General features: G+C 49.2%; 1 protein-coding gene across 13 annotated transcripts in view; it reads right to left on the bottom strand.

Annotated features, from left to right (window-relative positions):
- Tns1 (tensin 1) overlaps window positions 1–16,682 on the bottom strand; it is a 194,249-nt gene that overhangs the window by 44,684 nt on the left and 132,883 nt on the right. The gene's annotated exons all lie outside the window — the stretch shown is intronic.

The raw sequence follows: 16,682 nt of genomic DNA, 5'->3' as shown, positions 1-16,682 counted from the left end.
TCTGGTTCCATGCAAACAATTTGCTAGAACTGTTCAGACAGACAATGTCCTTTTTGCATTTCCAGAAGTTTCCCCCAGTTGCTCCCCCAGCACTGTCCCCTCCTTGTGGACCCTGCCCCCAACCAACAAGGTCATCTCATACCACTTAAACTTCCAAGGAATGAGAACTAGTCAAGGGAGGGTGAGTCAGACAGGACTGCAGCAGGCCCCCCAAAAGGAGCATCCAGATCCCTCTGAGGACCCCTGAAGGGCTGAATAGAGACAGAGTCCAGCAAAGCCTGCAATCCTTGTGCCAGAGGAGACCACGTAGGGTGCTGGGGCAGGGGCTCAGGGCCCAGGGCAGTGGGGGAGGCAACACTTTCTCTGAAAGGAAAAAGTGAGTGCTGGGTGGCTGGGGGCCAGAGGGCTGACTCAGGAACAAGAACTTCCCCGCCCAGAGGAGTTCTGTGACTTCACACCCTGTACAGTCAACAGCCCAGCCTCCAGGCCCAACACACACTCACACAAGCACACATGCACGCACACGCACACACAAGCACCTCCTCTCACTCCAATCCAGGCCCCCCAGTTGGCAGGAAAAAAAACCCAACTCCAGCCAGCTACCAGCAGTAACACACAGAACGAGACACAAAGACAGCCAGAGACCATGCCAACCAGGAACTACCCAAATCAAAAACACCCAGACTTGTGCTCACTAGGTCCCCACACAATACCAAGAGCCACCGGGAGAAAGCACAGGCATGGATATTTGTGTAAACACCAGTAACCGCTACTGTGAGTGCACACCTCAACACAGGCACTGCACACACAAGATTTCAACCCTTCAAGGCAAGTGGAATTATGCCCATGAAGAGTTGGAAAAACAAGGCTCTTGGAGCCAGAACAATTCACTTGTAAATACATGGTACCTGGGAAAGCCGGGCCTTAAAATCAGAACTAATTTACTTCAAAGACCATGAAATTTATATTACGCTACACTTCTCTCCTAATACACACGCACATGAACACAGAGTTGAATAAACACATAAAAGGCAAGAATACTCCAAAATAAATATTTAAATTTAAAGCCACAAACATTTCAGAAAATGCAAATGTTTCTGCTGTGTCCAAGGTTCAACCCTCAGGCCAGAAGTGATAGCCACTAAAAATAAACCCTCCTACAGAAGCCCATGGCCAAAAACAAGTGATCCGACGACCACAAAACAGGAATGTCCTGATCAGCACACACACACACGCCAAAACCAGCCAACTTTCATCACCCAAAAGCCAACACAGAGATGCCTGACCAGGCACATGCATCACCCTACACACACCATGGGGGCGGGGGGCTTTGCCCATTCAATGAGTTCTCTGGAACTGTCTCTGTCCCCAGATTTCTCTGAGGTTTCCGGACCTCAGCCAGTAACCAGCCCCAAGTGACACGGGGCCCGAGTTGCCAGGCAGCCAAGGTGCACAGGGCTGGGGGCTGGTCTGAAGTGGAAGGGAGTTTGGCTGAGATGCCTTCTGAATCCTCACCAACCTGCCCTGTGCCCAGACTCCTAAAAGCATCCAAGATGCAAGTCCAGGCACAGCTGCCCCTCCCCACTCCCCTGTCATTGTTTCCAAGGGGGTCCAAGCTGCAGAATGAGAAAGAGACTGCCCTCCGTGCCCTGTCCCTCCGGCACTGGGCTCCTTGCTGCACCAAAAAGAAAAGACCCCTGCTGGCTGTTTCCAGTGAGGAAAAGGGTCACATACAAGAAGCTGTCATCCACCCGATTTCTGGGGCTGATCCCGGAGAATGGAGCCCCCCTCGAACCAGTAAGCAGAAACTGAAGAGCTGGCTTTCCTTCTCACTGGGTCTGGAAGGCTGCAGGCCCCCTTGGCAGGCTACACTGCGAGATGCCAGTGTGTTCCCCCAGCCAGCACTGCCCTCCATCCTCTGTATGCCAAAGCTGCCCTGCACAGCAGACTCACACCTTGACAGGCAGGACACGACAGCCCCTGGGTGTGAACCCTACCTGAGAGCATCCAGGCCCTTCAGCATCTGCCTAGAGTTCGTAAAAGACCTTTCATCAAGACAGCGCAGACTGTGTCCCCAAGGCAGGTGGGAGAACTCGCACTGATTCCCACCACCTGACATCCTGGCCTTTCCTTGCCCCTTCTGGCCAGGCCTCGCTCTTCACTGATTTTGAAAACATCAATATTAAACTTGTTTTGCTATGTAATTTATCCCCACGTGGGCTCCTGTTTGCAGCAATATCAGGAACAATAACTGCCAAGACACTAAGACCTTGTAAGAAAATCAAAGATGTGTAAATTGCTTAATTAAATCCTGTTTGCTAAGGACAAATGAAATCTCTCTTGCTATCCTCATAGAAGAGGCCAGGGGCTCGTGCCAGCCACAAGGAGCACAGGTCCCAGGCCACTCTGACCCTCATTGAATTGTCCTCCTCTTTGAATCAAGGGCAGAATCAAGGACACTCAGGTCTGTCTGGCCCCCTGGGAAGGTTCTGCTGAACCCTGGCATTGGGGCATGACCTGTAGAGCACAAACGCCTCCTCCTCTTAAGCAGATGAAGGTAAGTGTCCCCAACACCCCCAGTCCCTAGTACACACAGTCTTACCACTCCCTCCTCCCCACGCAGCATGGCCACATTAAGAGCTATTTACCGGGACCACAAGAAGCCGGAATATACTATTGGTTTCAATCTATCAAGACAGGAAGGGCAAAAGAGAGAGGCGAGCAGAAAGAGGAAAGAAGTGAAATTCAGTGGGGGAGGAGAGCACAGAAAACTTCTAGGTGCTAGGCGGAGATGGCTTTACAGCTCTCTAGCTGAGGAGCTACCAGAGCCATCTCATCCAAGGCCCAGCAGCCTCCAGAGGACCAGCCAGCTCAGACAAAGCCACCTGGGCTGAGAGGATCTGTTCACTCAGAGGGACGGGGCATGGGACAAAGTGAGGAGTCTGGCTGGTGGGGAATCACTGGCCCAGGTGACAATGGATAGGAGGACTAACTGTGCAGAAACACAGGCCAGAGGCAGCACAAAATGGTGAGCTCCACGCCATAGCCCAGCCCATCCTGGAAATCCTATCCCATGGGCCATCTCACTGTCCACTTCTCTGGGGAAGCTAAGAGTCCAGAATGTCCTCAAGGGCCCATTTGCTTTGTCTATGTCTCCCTGCTCATCCCAGCCCTGGACTCCGCCCTTTACACTGAGCTAACTGCATGCACCAAGGAGCCCTTCTTCCGCCACAGCCAGGATCCAAATGTGCGAGTCATGCTTTTGGAAAGATCGAAGGAAAATCCCTAGCTGAGTTGGATGAGGACTGCTCCCTAAGGCACCCTCCCAGCAGTGTGTCGTACACAGGTGTGTGCAGTGCTACAAGCATGGGGTAGACCAGGCTGTAGGAAAAGCAAGGTGTATCCATCTAGCATGCTCAAAGCAGAACATAAAAAATGAATACATAAGTCATGCTATGGTTATATGGTTTTAGGGTAGCTGCTTTCTCATTTTGAATTTCATAAGAACCTCTTCAAGAACTTGTTTAAAATTAGGTTCCAGGACCCTAATCCAAATATCTAGCCAGAGGATTGAAGCAGAGTCAAGAATCAGCATTTTAACAAACTCTTCTGGGCGTCTGGGCCCATACGCAGGAAACTCAGACCCAGGTGATCAACTCAGAATGAGATTAAGGACACCACGATCACCAGCAACCCCACCTTTCCTAATGGGAGCAGATTTCACTTCTGTAGACATCAGGACAGATGGCTGAACCATGAAGAATAGAAGGTGACAGCTGAAGTGACTGCAAGAGACCCCTTTCCTTGGCAATGATTCGATGAGAAGAGACCCCTCCCTTACCAAATGGCAGGTATGATTCGAATAGAGTGTTATTTATTAAGGCTTCTGAGATGGGGCCCTCTGCAATAAAAAGTCCTCTGGGTCCATGTCCAGCAAATAACAATTCATTAAAATACATTACCCAGAGTGGCAATGACCAACTAACATGGAAGAAAAGCAATCTGGTGCCAATAGAAAAGGCACTGTGCCTACCCTGGGCACCGGCAGCAAGGAGGCAGATTGGGCGCCAGGCGGAGGAATCGGGACTCCTTAAAAGCAGGAATGGGCAATCAAAGCTCATGTGCATCTGGGAGGTAAGTGAGTCTTGGTGAGAAGGGAGGTTGAGCTAAGAGGCAGCTGGGAGAATGAGTTCTGGACATGCCACTCCGTTAGCAGCACCCTAAACCAGCCGTACAGGGGCCAGGGCTGGGGAAGCTGAGGGGCAAATGGAGTCAGCACATGGGGCTGGGCACCAGGGAGCCCACAGAGATATAGATCTGAAGAGAAGGTAAGGAAAGCATGCCTTCCCATCCCCCAGCACCAGACACACCCACCACTCAGAAAGATGCTCCCCGTCTTAATGGCCCAGTCAGCCTGCATCAACCACTTACCCACTCCAAGCCTGGCCTTCGGGCTGGTCAAGGGAGGATCTGAATGCTTACTTGCAGTTTGCTGAGTGACAGGACTCAGGGAGCTAAGTCCCTTGAGTGAGGCCTTGGCATGTCCAAGCCTTTTGCTCTCCATTCTCTGCTTCCCATTTTCCAACGGCTGTCATCACCCACAGCCCCCTTGCCGGACATGCCTTTTATCCTCTGGCCCTGGCCTGCATTTTGAAGCCTCAACTTCACTGTCCTCAAAACCCCAAACACCCTGCACTCTATTCTTACTAAACATTTGTATGCTCTTCTCTCTCTGAATTGGCAGTGCTGTTTCCACTCCTGAGGTGCCCTTCCTCACTCTGCCCCTGAAACTCTCAACCTCCAAAAAACCTCTCGTCCACCATCAGACTCAGTTCCAGCATCTCAGGGAAGCTTCCCAAGACCCAACCCCTTCCTACTGTCTTCCAAACTCATGTCAAGCTCTGCTGTGTTCACACAGCCCCTTGTAGTCCCCTCTCCTGAGACGCCCACTGTACGGTCCTTACTGTCTTCCCTCCTAAGCTGAGTGCTCCTTGAGGAAGGGACCTTATTCCTTTGTCTCTCTAGGGCCTGGTTCCCAGGGGTGCCATTCCCGATGTGGTCTACATGACTGAAGCCTCTTGGATTTCTATGTCAACCTATATAGCTGTGCAGGACAGCCCTATAGAGTAGAGCCTGGCACATATTAAGTTTCCCGTAAGTGCATCTTATATCAAGAAGCCCAGAAAGTTTTATATAGTCTCGACCGTCACTGAGATAGTCTTCTGCCACTCCAACCCAGGAGAAAATCAGTGGTTCTAGGAGGACCCCAAGCCACTTGCACAGAAAAGGGAAAAGAGAAGTACTATAGCCAAAATATCTGAGAGCGGGTATTCTTCATATTCTGCAGCACATGCCAGGCACAGTAGCTATCTTGTGAATGGGTAGAGCAACAGCCTACTCTGTGGTGTCCCCCTATGGACCTCCCCAGTCACTTTCCAGGTTAGTGAACATTAACTCTGCTAGCCAAGAATGTCTTGGGGTACCTGATGAAAGCCTAGAATAACTTTTTCAAATGCACACACAGACACATTTGGACGTAATTCAGGGACTTGATAGATACCGCGAAGTTCATCTATGGATCCCAGGTTAAGATACACTACTCATCTACAAGTTAAAATGCCACTCTAGTGCCCCTTCCCGTCATCCAGAACTTGTATGAGATCATCCAGCTCCATCCAGGAGCAGGGGGAGATACACAGGACAGAAATCTTCCAGCCAGAAGACCTCAGAAGCAGCCAGCTAGAGCACCCCTCCAGCTCTTAGCTGGCTTGGGGAGGGCAAAGTAGAGGGAGGACTCAGGGGGTCAGGCAGAGGTGCGGTCCAGGGTCCCAGCAAGACAGGGTATGAGGGGGATTGGGACATCCTGGCATGTGCAGCAGGGCCCTAGGACTCAGCCCTAGCCTCCACAGGGCCTATCTCCCATTCCACTCCAGCAGAGATTGACAGGCCTTTGCTGGGCACAGCCTGCAGGGAGCTCTGGAAATTTTTTCTCTTCCTTCCTTCTTCTCTTTCTTTCTCTCTCTTTCTTTCTTTCTTTCTTTCTTTCTTTCTTTCTTTCTTTCTTTCTTTCTCTTTCTTTCTTTCTCTTTCTCTTTCTCTTCCCTTTCTTTCTCCCTTCCTTCTTTCCCTCCCTCCCTCCCTCCCTCTCTCTGCCCCTCCCTCTTTCCTTCCCTCATTTTTGTTGAGATACTGGAGGTTGAACCAAGGACCTTCATACTGAACTTCACCCCAATCCTTTTTATTTTTTGAGACAGGGTCTTGCTAAGACAGTAGTTGCCCAGGCTTAGACTCAACCTGTGATTCTCCTGCCTCAGGCTCCCAGAATGCTAGGACCACAGGTTTCGAACTTTCTAAAGGGAAATGGCATTCACAGGGGCTCTGAAGATCTGCAGAATTAGAGATGAAAGAAAACTCTTTCATCTCTAGCCTCTGAAGGAGACCGGCAGAGAGATCTAGGCTCTAGAACAGGAAAAGGGGCAGAGACAGGTGCTGCCGGAGGAATCTGGCCACACGTGGGGACATGTTTATTGATGCAACACGGACAAACAAGGGGCCTTGTGCCCTGTGGGCAAGGGACAGACGAGTCCAGGCCTCTGTCTTCTCCCTGTTTAGCAGCACACAGCAGGAGGAAGCCAGCATGTTTTCAGAGTGGACAGACAAGATTCTTCTCAGAGCTGTCAGTCTTTCCACAGGTGGCTCTGTCCCCTGTGACTTCACCATTGTCACCCACAAGCCCGCCTCGTGGATGTAGGGGTGGAGGGTAAGTGAGTCTCTCCTGGCCACATGCCCCATCCTGCCGAGGCCAAGAAAGAATGAGGGAGATAGGAGGCCTGGCGTCCAAATGCAGCACCTCTGAATTTCAGCCTGGGCCTTAAAGGTGGAGAAAATTAGCTTGGATTGAAATGCGAACTAAAGCCCCTCACTGCCTGCACACCGTCCCCTGGCTCCAGGCACTGAGTGTCACAATACGGGGATCTCAGAGGGACCCAGAGGTCAGCTAAGCCAAAACAGAATTTTAAAAGCCTTGGAGGACCTGGGTGTGGTGGCACACGCCTATAATCCCGGCACTCTGGGAAGCTGAGGCACACAGATTGAAAGGTGCCAGCAAGAGCAAATCCTGTTTCAAAATAAAACAAAGCCGAGGACGTAGCTCACTGCAAAGGCCCTGGGTCAAACCCCTAGTGCCATGATGTGGTGGCGGGCCGGTGGGGTGGGGGGAGCCTAAACTGGAGGGCCTTAAGCAGTCAGTTTATCCCCTGCGTATACCCTCACTTTACAGGCTCAGCAGATTCAGGGAACCCCCAAGGTCACCCAGCAAGGAAGCGCCAAATGGACTCCTAGCTTTGAGCACAGTGCTGCTGGCCCTGATGGCTTCAAGGTGAAGCCGGCTGGAGGAGTAGGGGTGGTGAGAGAGGGCTGGAAGGCAGACCCTACAGCTCTGATGAAGCAAGCATCCCAGGACGAGGTGATGCACACGACTCGGTCCAGTGATGGTGACAGATGTCTCCCCAGACCCACCCCTTAGGAAGGACCCGAGGCATCATCCCAGACACCATCTCACTTGAATTCCTAGCATGCCCTCCAGAGAGGGAATAGGACAGAAAACCTGGTCATGACTGTGACCTTTATTTCAGACCCAAGGGACCAGGCAGCCTAGAGTGTGGGTAATTCGTCTTGGTCACACAACAACCCACGCCCGCAGGACAAATGCAAGCTCCCAGGTGGCCCCCTCACTCTGGCCTGGCGTGTAGCTCCCCAGCTTGGAGTGTTAACCCAAGCCTGGTGCCCCCACTCCCCACCCTCGCCTATCCGGGCACCAGATATCACAGGCACACTCAGGACTGTAAAAATAGCTCCCAAGCTCACAACAGCTCAAGTGCTTCTCTGCCAGGCTCAGACGCCCTTCTGGGCACTCAGAGAGCTCTGGCCAGGGGGACAGCAGGACTGCCAAGAGCCCTGTCAACTTTGATGAGGAGGAAGCACTGAATGGGAACAAATGGGAGGGTGGCAGAAAACGGCCAGGGCTGAGGTGCCCCATAGCTCAGGCGTAAGACGGGGGCAGATATCCTGGATAACACCTCATCCATACTTCTGCTTGCTCAGTTCTCACCTAAGATGGACCACTACCCCAAAAGACAGAACAGCTAAAGCACGCCACCCAGCTACCCCTTCAACCAAAGGCCGTGGCTCTTACAAGTCCCAGGGAGCAGCTCCAGGAGGAGACAGCGAGGTCCGCCACATCCACATCCAAAGGCACACAGCAGCCACAGCCCTGCTCACACCCGTCCCGGGGCAGGTCCCAGGCACACCCGGTCCCTGCGCACAGAAGCGTCCCCACCCCAGGTCCAGCGGAGAGCCACACAAGGACACACACAGGCAAAACAGCTGCCCAGCCAGAGCACTTACCCCGGAATGGAGCGGGAGACAGAGGGGGAGAACTGCCTGGATTTGTTCCTTGTGCCTCAAGTTTCAAATAATTCCCACAAGGCTGTGGCTCCAAGTGCTGTGTGTGTCCTGCTCAGGCTTCCTCGGACTGTCAGGGGTGGGAGGAGTCAGGGCCGCCCGCCTGCCCATGAACACACTCTCACACACACCACTCCCTCCCTCGCTGGCTCTGCCTGGAGCTCGCTCTCTCCCCCTCTCGCTCACTCTGCCTCTCTGGCTTGTAGGAAGCCAGTGGGATAAAACTCTGTCTGTAATTTCAGCCAGCTGGGTCCCAAGGGTTTCACTTATCATCCTGCAGCTATGTAGCTCTTGAATGACATCACAGTGGCTTCCTAAGCCCTCCAGCCAGCAGCGAGAAGTGACCAGCCCAGCCTTGCTCCAGCCCCAGCCCCGGCTCAGCCCTCATCCAGCCCAGTCCCAAAGCCATGGCAGCCCCAGCATCAGAGCACAAGCCGGGAGAGAGAAGCTGGGAGCCAGCCCTGCCTGCGCACTGAGCACACAGGCAGGGCTGCAAGGGCCAGGGAGCCAGGCGAGTTCCTATGAGGGTACTGAGATTTATTTCCCCAAATTTTCCACATTTTTTTCCACTCTCAGCAAATGGAAGGCAGAACAGATGACAACAACTTTCCAGCTGCTGAACAATAAGGTGGAAATCTTTTTTTCCCCTTTTTCTCCTGCCCTCCTACTGGGCAGAGACTAGAAGCCAGGACACTTCCCAGGCTTGGAGATAGAGAAAGACAGACAGGCAGACAGACAGACAGAGAGGGAGAGAGACAGAGAGAGACAGAGAGAGAGACAGAGAGAGAGGGATCCCTTTACTTTGCAGAGAGGTGCTGCAGTGGGACAGGAACCCAAAGCAGAGCTCTCAGTGCAAAGCCTAGGATTGTGATACTTTCTGAGGCCTGGCTTTGGAATACCAGTAGGCATCTGGCTGGGCACCAATCCTCCAGCCACCTGAGATGCTGGCAACCAACTGGCTATTCGTACTCTGTTTATTCCCATCTGGGGAAATCATGAATGTCAAAGAGAATGAGTTTTCAGAGGGTGAGGTGTCCCTCTCACCCCCAACCAACCACTCAGGTCTGTAGTCAACCCCTCAGCTAAACCCAATCAGCTGCCCTCGGGTGTCCACTACCCGCCTGAGGTACCCTAAAAAGTGCCAGAAATTCCCAATTGATAGACATTGAGACACCATATTCCAGCCCTTATTTGCATGTTGTCTGTGACCTATTTGGAGCTCAGTTGAATATCCCAACCTAATTCCCAGGGTTGATAGGCAGTGGCCTGGGTTTGCAGCCAAGCCAGTGAGGGCCTCTGAGACTGAGTTTCTCCCTGCAGGAGGGACCAAGTGACACTGCCTTTGCAGCCCAGGGCTCCACAGCCAGAGATGGCATTGCATGCTCAGGAGGAACTGCCCTGCCAGGTGCAGACCACCTACTTCTTCAGTATCATCTGAGCACAAGGAATCAGCCACTTCCTCCTTCAGCCCCTCCCCGTGGCCACCATCACTCTCTGGCTACTCTTTAAGAGTAAAAAAGGAAAATGGGCGGGGGAAAGCAAGAATGTCACCCAGTGTCCTGTATGAGGGTCACTGCCTTATCTTCACTGATAAAGTGGCTGGATGATGAGGTATCTCAGTGTCACACAGTGTCTCTGAGGTTATTGTTTCTGTTTGCTTGCTTACTTTTGCAATGCTGGGAATGGAACCAGGGCTTGCTCATGCTAGCCAAGTGGCCTACCACTCAGCTACACCTCCAGCCCTCACACACTAAATTATTAAGGAAAAGGAAGGGTTGGGGCAGCAGGGAGAAGAGTTCTTTTATCATTTATATCTAGATGTGCCCCTAAAGCCCATTCAAAAATAAGTGGGAACTTTGGAAGGTGACTGGATTATGAGGGCATTATACCTGACTTGCTGTTAGGTGGCAAGGCCCGGTCAGAACAGGGGGTTCACTGTGGGTATGATCCAGAAGGCACAGCTCCTCCCTTGGCTGTTGTTATGGCTTATATCTAGATGTCTTCCCAAAGCCTAATGTGCATATCTGTGAGCCTTTTGAGAGATGACTGGATCACAGATGTGTGGGACTGGATATTGGGTGTGTGGTACTGAATCATTTTTATCTGATGTGGGGTTACTCCACTGATGAGTTTATAGCTGACTGTGATGTTGAGAGGTAAAGCCTAGTGGGAACAGGTGGGTCACAGTGGACATGGCCTGGAAGGGTGCATATAACCTTCCTCTCCCTTGGTCCCATGCACTGTTTCCGATCTGCCTTGCCATAAGCTCTTTCCTTTCTGCTATGCTGCCCTGCCTTGGAACCAGCTGACTATGGACTAAAACCTCCACAAACTGAGCTACAATAAATCTTTACTCTTTTAACTTGTGGGTGTCAGATGTTTCGTCCCACCAATGAGAGAATAACTAAAACAGCCCTCTCTCTCTCTCTCTCTCTCTCTCTCTCTCTCTCTCTCTCTCTCTCTCTCTGCTTCCTGTCTGCCATACCATGAGCAATTCTCTGCCACGCCCTTTTGCCATGCTGTCCTTCCTTGGAACAGCCAATTATGGACTGAAACCTCTAGAAACTGGACGGAAAAATTAACTTTTTCTCCTTTAAATTGTAATCACTGGATATTTTGTCCCAGCAATGAGGGAAATGACTAAGACAAACTTTGGTACTGAAAGTAGAATCATTCCTGTAACAATACCTGACCATGTAGTGCAAACGCCTTTGGAACAGGCTTCCAAGAGGAATTTAGAAAGGTTTAGAAATGCCAACTAAAGAAGCAGCCCCAGAATGCAATAAGCTGAGCTTGACGGGAGATTCTGGTCAGAGATCAGAAGACCAGAATGCTAATAAAAAAGCAGGCAGTAAAGACCAAGGTCAGAGGAGGCTTCAGTTTGAAACAAGGACTTCATTGGCAGCTGGACATGCGACCATGTGTATTATGCTCAAGGAGAAAATTTGTCTACATTTTGCTCATGTTCTGAGATTCTGCAGGAGACTCAGATTAAGGACAGCAGACAATCTGCCAGAGGAAATTTCAAGGCAGCTCAACATTTAATCTGTGGCATATATACTGTTCAGAATTTTAACCCAGTTTATACTGAAAATAAAGAGCAAAAGGCCCATTTTAAAAGTATTCCATTTTGCCAAAAAGAAAATACCAGCAAAGATGAAGGAGAGGAGAGTTTGGTTGCTGAAAAGATTAACATTAGAAAGAAACCAAGTAGACTGGATCAGGACAATAGGAAAAATGCCTTGAGGGCATGTGAGGAACAAACAAGGCATGTGAGGAACAAATAAGCCCTCATACTGTGCAGGCTCAAAATTGCAAAAATGAAACATTTTGCTTGGAGAAGAGAATCCTAGGGCACCATGCTCCGGAACAGCCACCCAAGGAATTTGTCAGAATTTAGTTTGTAATGCTCAGCCATCCAGGCACCTAGAGGCCTCTACAGTCATGATACAAGGGAGCCTGGCTACTGCCTCAATTTCATGGCAGATCCTGCCATCACCCATGTGGTGTTGGATTTATAGGCATGCAGAGTGCAAGAATTATGTGGTCAGGGAGTGGGAGGCTTCCACTCAGATTTCAGAAGAAGGCCTGGAAGGCTAGGCAGTGTGGCCCTGAAAGGGCAGTGCATGTAGGTATGAGAGTGAAGCTAAAAGTGCAAGATCCCAGAAAGTTGGAGAAGCCAGGAGCATGGAACATCTGAGGGAAGCTGCAAGAAGTGAGCAAAGCCAGCCTAAGAGAAAAGCCATGAGAGCTACAACCACTGGCAACGCTGTAGGAGTGGGGCCACCCAAGCCTTTATAGTTCACATCTTGTCATCACAACTTGCTTCTTGTGCTGAACATGGAACTATAAGATTTTTGCCCTGCTGGATTTCAGTCTTGATTTGATCCCATTGTTGTTTTCTATGCCCCTATTTCTCCCTTTTAGAATGGGGATGTTTATCTTGTAGTATCATATGTTGATGGTGTTTAACTTCTTTTGATATTCACAGGGCTCACAGATAAGAATTTGTCTAAGTCTGAGAGGAGACTTTGGACTTGTACTTCTAAGCAGTGCTGTAACTATTAGTACTATGGCAACTCTTTGAGATGGACTACATGAAATTTGTACAAAGACATATACATGAGTCTTTTGAGGGCCAGAATGGAATGTTATGGTTTGTATCTAGATGTCCCATCTAAAGCCTCATTCAATCACAGGCAGGACCTTTGGAAGATGATTCAGTTATAGGGACTAATAGCTGACTTGCTGTTAGGTGGTAGGGCTTGGTCAGAAGAGGCAGGTCACTGTGAGTGCCTCACCCACCCTAGGGCCTAGGGCAAATAGTCTTCATACAATGTAAGGGAGGAAAAGAGGCTTGCTCCTCCCTCTTGCTCTTGTTGCTTCTGCTGTCTTCCACTGCCATGAAATGTCGCCTCTCTGTCATGTGCCACCCTGCCTTGAAGCCAGCCAATTATGGACAGAAACTTCTACAAACTATAAGATATTTCTCCTTTTAACTTTGGGTGTTGGATATTTTTGTCTCAGCAACACGAAAAGTAACTAAGACAGAATTTGGTACCAAATTTGGTCATTGTTGTGACTATACCTGACCATGTGGTTCAGGAGCCTTTGGGAATAGCTTCTGGGAAGAGACTGGACAGATTTAGAGATGCTGGCTGAAAAGGTACAGCTGGAATGCCTTAGGCTGTTCTGTATGGGAGTTTCTGGTCAGAGCTCAAAAGACCAGAAGGCTGATAGAAAGCCTGCTGGTAAAGACCAAGCTTGGGAGATTTCTGCTGGGAAGAGGAACACATATGTGTGTTATGGCTTGTCTGCATTTTGCTCATGTCCAGAGACTTGATCTGACACTGAGGGTAACAGCAGAAGACTAATCAATCTTGTAGAAGAAATTTCAAGGCAGTCAAATGTTGAGACAGTGGCATGGCTACTGTTGGAGGCTTTTAACCGGATCTATGTTGACAGTCAAGAGCAAAGAGCCCAGCAGAATGTGAGTTTGGCCAGAAGAGAAGCTCCAATAAAGCTGCGGACTGCAAAAATAGAGCAGAGGAGATCTTGATTGCTGAGTAGGAAAAGAAGAATAGAAGAGATGGCCTGAGGGCATCACAAGAAGCAGCAGTATACCACTCTTTGTAGCCTCAAAATTTCAAAAGTGAAAGACTTTGCTTTGAGAAGACAGCCACAGAGCACCATGTTCCAGAATGGCAGCAGCACAGAAAATTTGTTCCTCAGAATTGGATTCAGAGTGTTCAGTGATTTAGGCACTCAACACCTACAGCCAAGAGAGCAGAAAGCCTGGCTACTGTGCCAACTGGCAGCAGACCTTGGCATCATCCATGTGGTGATGGTTTTAGGTGCAGAATGCAACCGTTGTGGGGTTAAGAAGACTTTCACTCAGATTTTACAAGGCCTAGGAGTCCAGGCTGCGTGCCCCTAAGAGGGGCAGTGTGTGAAGATATGAGGGTGAAGCCAAAGGTGTATTGGAGACCTCAGAAGTTTGGAGAAGCCTGGAACATGGATCATCTGAACAAACCTGCAAGGAGCGAGCAGAGCAGGCCCAAGAGGTAAGTCATGGCAGATACAACCCACAAGCAATGCCATAAGGACAGAGGCAGCTAAGCCCTTTGGAGTTTATACCTTGCCACAAATTGCTTTGGATGCTGTACATGGAACTACAGGATTTAATGTTTGCCTTGCTGGATTTTGGACTTATTTTGGTCCCATTCCTTTGTATCCCCATTTGTAACTTTTGGAATGGAAATGTTTATCTTGTGCTATTGAATGTTGGAAGTGCTTAATTTCCTTTTTTTTTTTTGTACAGGGGGCTAAGAGTTTGCCTTACATCTCAGAGGAGACTTGGGACTTGGACTTTTCAGCAATGTTGAAACTTAGGATTTTGGCAACTCTTAGAGACGGACTAAATGCCTTTTGCACAGAGGGACGTGCATGAGTCTTTGGGGCATTAGGGACAGGAATGTTATGGTTTGTGTCTGAATGTCCCCCCCAAAGCCTCATGCTGTCATGGAGGGTGGGCTTTTTAGAGATGGCTGAATCTAGAGTTTGTGATGTGTTTGTGGTCCAGTGCTGTGAGTGGGGGTGTGAATGCTACACCTGCCCTAAGGTGGGTAGCTTGCATACAACATAAGTCAGGGAAAGCCTTGTCTGTCTCCTTTCCTGTTACTTTTGGTATCCTCCAGCACCATGAATGGGTGGTTGCCCCTCTACTATACCACCCTGCCTTGGAGCTAACTGATTATGGACTGAAACCTCTACAAACTGTGAGTTAAGCAAACTTTTCCTTCCTTAACTTTGGGTATTGGGCATTTTGCCCCAGCAATAAGAGAAAAGTAACCAATACAGGCACTAACCTCACCAGTGGACTAATCCACTGAAGAAGAGCTCATAGCTGAATGTGTTGTTAGGAGGTAGAGCCTAGTTAGAGAAGGGAGGTAACTGGGTGTGTGGCTTAGAAGGGTGTATTTCTTCCTGGCTTTTTCTTTTTTTCCCGTTTCTTGGCTGCCTTGAGTAGCTTTCCTCTGTTGTGCCCTTCTGCCATGCTGTTTCTGCCTTGGAGCCAGCTGACTACAGACTAAAACCTCTGAAACCATAAGCTAAAATAAACTTCTCCTTTAATTTGTGTATGCCAGGTACTTTGTCCAAATAATGAAAAGCTGACTAATAGACTTACATACACCTAAAATCAGCTTGTATATAATTAGCAACCTGCCGTTTGAAAAACATCACCAGACAAGCGCTCCTGCCAGTGGTGATCCCATCCAATAATTCTCCACTATCCCTGTTATGGCTTCTGTTTAGATGTCTCCCCAAAGCCTCATGTGGTCATAGGCAGAGCTTTTTCAGAGGTAGCTGGATCTAGAGTGTGTGATTGACTCATGGTGCGATGCTAGGATTAAGGGTGTGTGATTACTAAATCAGTCCACTGATTGGTTTGGTACTTCCCTAGTCCCAGTAGCCTAGATAGAGTATAAAAGTCAGGGTAGAAAGAGGCTGTTAAGGTCCCTTCCTTGCTTGCTTTTTTGTCTTCTGCTTGCCATGAACTGGTTCTCCTCTTTGATGCCCCTCTGCCAAGCCACCCTCCCTTGGAGCCAGCCAATTATAGACTGAAACCTCTACAAACTGTGAGCTAAATAAACCCTTCCCCCTGTAACTTTGGGTGGCAGGTACTTTGTCTCAGCAATAAGAGAAAAATAACTAAGACAACCACCAAGGGACAGGCTGTACCACAAGTTCTAGGGAAAGTTTATAAAAACCCAGACCCCTGACCCCACACCAGGCCTTCTGAGACAAAATTGTCAGAGGAAAAGCCTGGGAATCTGAATTTTAAACACTCCTCAGCTGAGAATGACACAGACAGATTTAGCAAAGGCTGGTCCTAGCTGCATGTAAATACTGCCAGTTAGCAGATATCACTATCTCCCCAAAGCAGCTCATTCATCTTTAGAGCCTGTACACTAAAGCCACTAGTGGCTATAGTTCAACATTTAAAAAGCAAACTCTCCCTGGGGCCCTGTCTTTACATTCACTGGCCATACGGTACCTTCTGAGATGACCCAGAACAAACTAGACCTCTCCTTCAAGTAAGCCCTTCAGATATTAAATGTGGTGTGATGTCTTCTTAATTCTCCCCTTTGATATATCCCTTTCCTCCACACAAGTCCCTGGGCCTCATATCCACATCCACTGCTTGTCTTTAACACTTTCTTTGTCACTCTAAACTGAAGGACCCTCAATTAGTAGAGACCTCTGACCTATGACAATCACACCACCTTCTACTTTCTGGACACCACACTTTTGTAAACACAACTTAAGATTATACCTAGCCCTTTTCACCCATGCTAAGTCAGCATCTGCAAGGAGCGCAGCAGATAAGAACATGGCACTTCTGTGACTTTATCTCACTGAGCCCATGTATATCCCCCCAATACTTAAATGCTAGGATATACAATTTGGCTTGGATTTTCTCTGCTCAAAAATCTTGCCTGGGCCACTTAGCAATTTAGTAAGAACCTGTCTCAAATATATAAAATTTAAAAATTGAATTACATTTAAAAGGCTGGGGAGACAGCTCAATGTGGAGATTTTGAGTTCAATGCTCGGTACTGCCCTTCCCTCACCAAAAAAATCATGATATTAAATCTCTAGCAAAGAGAAATGGCCAAGACAAAATGGCCCAAAATCCAAGGATGTGATGTTCTAAG

This window comes from Chinchilla lanigera, unplaced genomic scaffold (genome assembly GCF_000276665.1).
Source record: "Chinchilla lanigera isolate Chin_1 unplaced genomic scaffold, ChiLan1.0 scaffold00052, whole genome shotgun sequence".
Taxonomy (NCBI): Eukaryota; Metazoa; Chordata; class Mammalia; order Rodentia; family Chinchillidae; genus Chinchilla; species Chinchilla lanigera.
The sequence above is the reverse complement of the archived record's forward strand: the minus strand, read 5'-3'. Positions and strand labels throughout refer to the sequence as shown.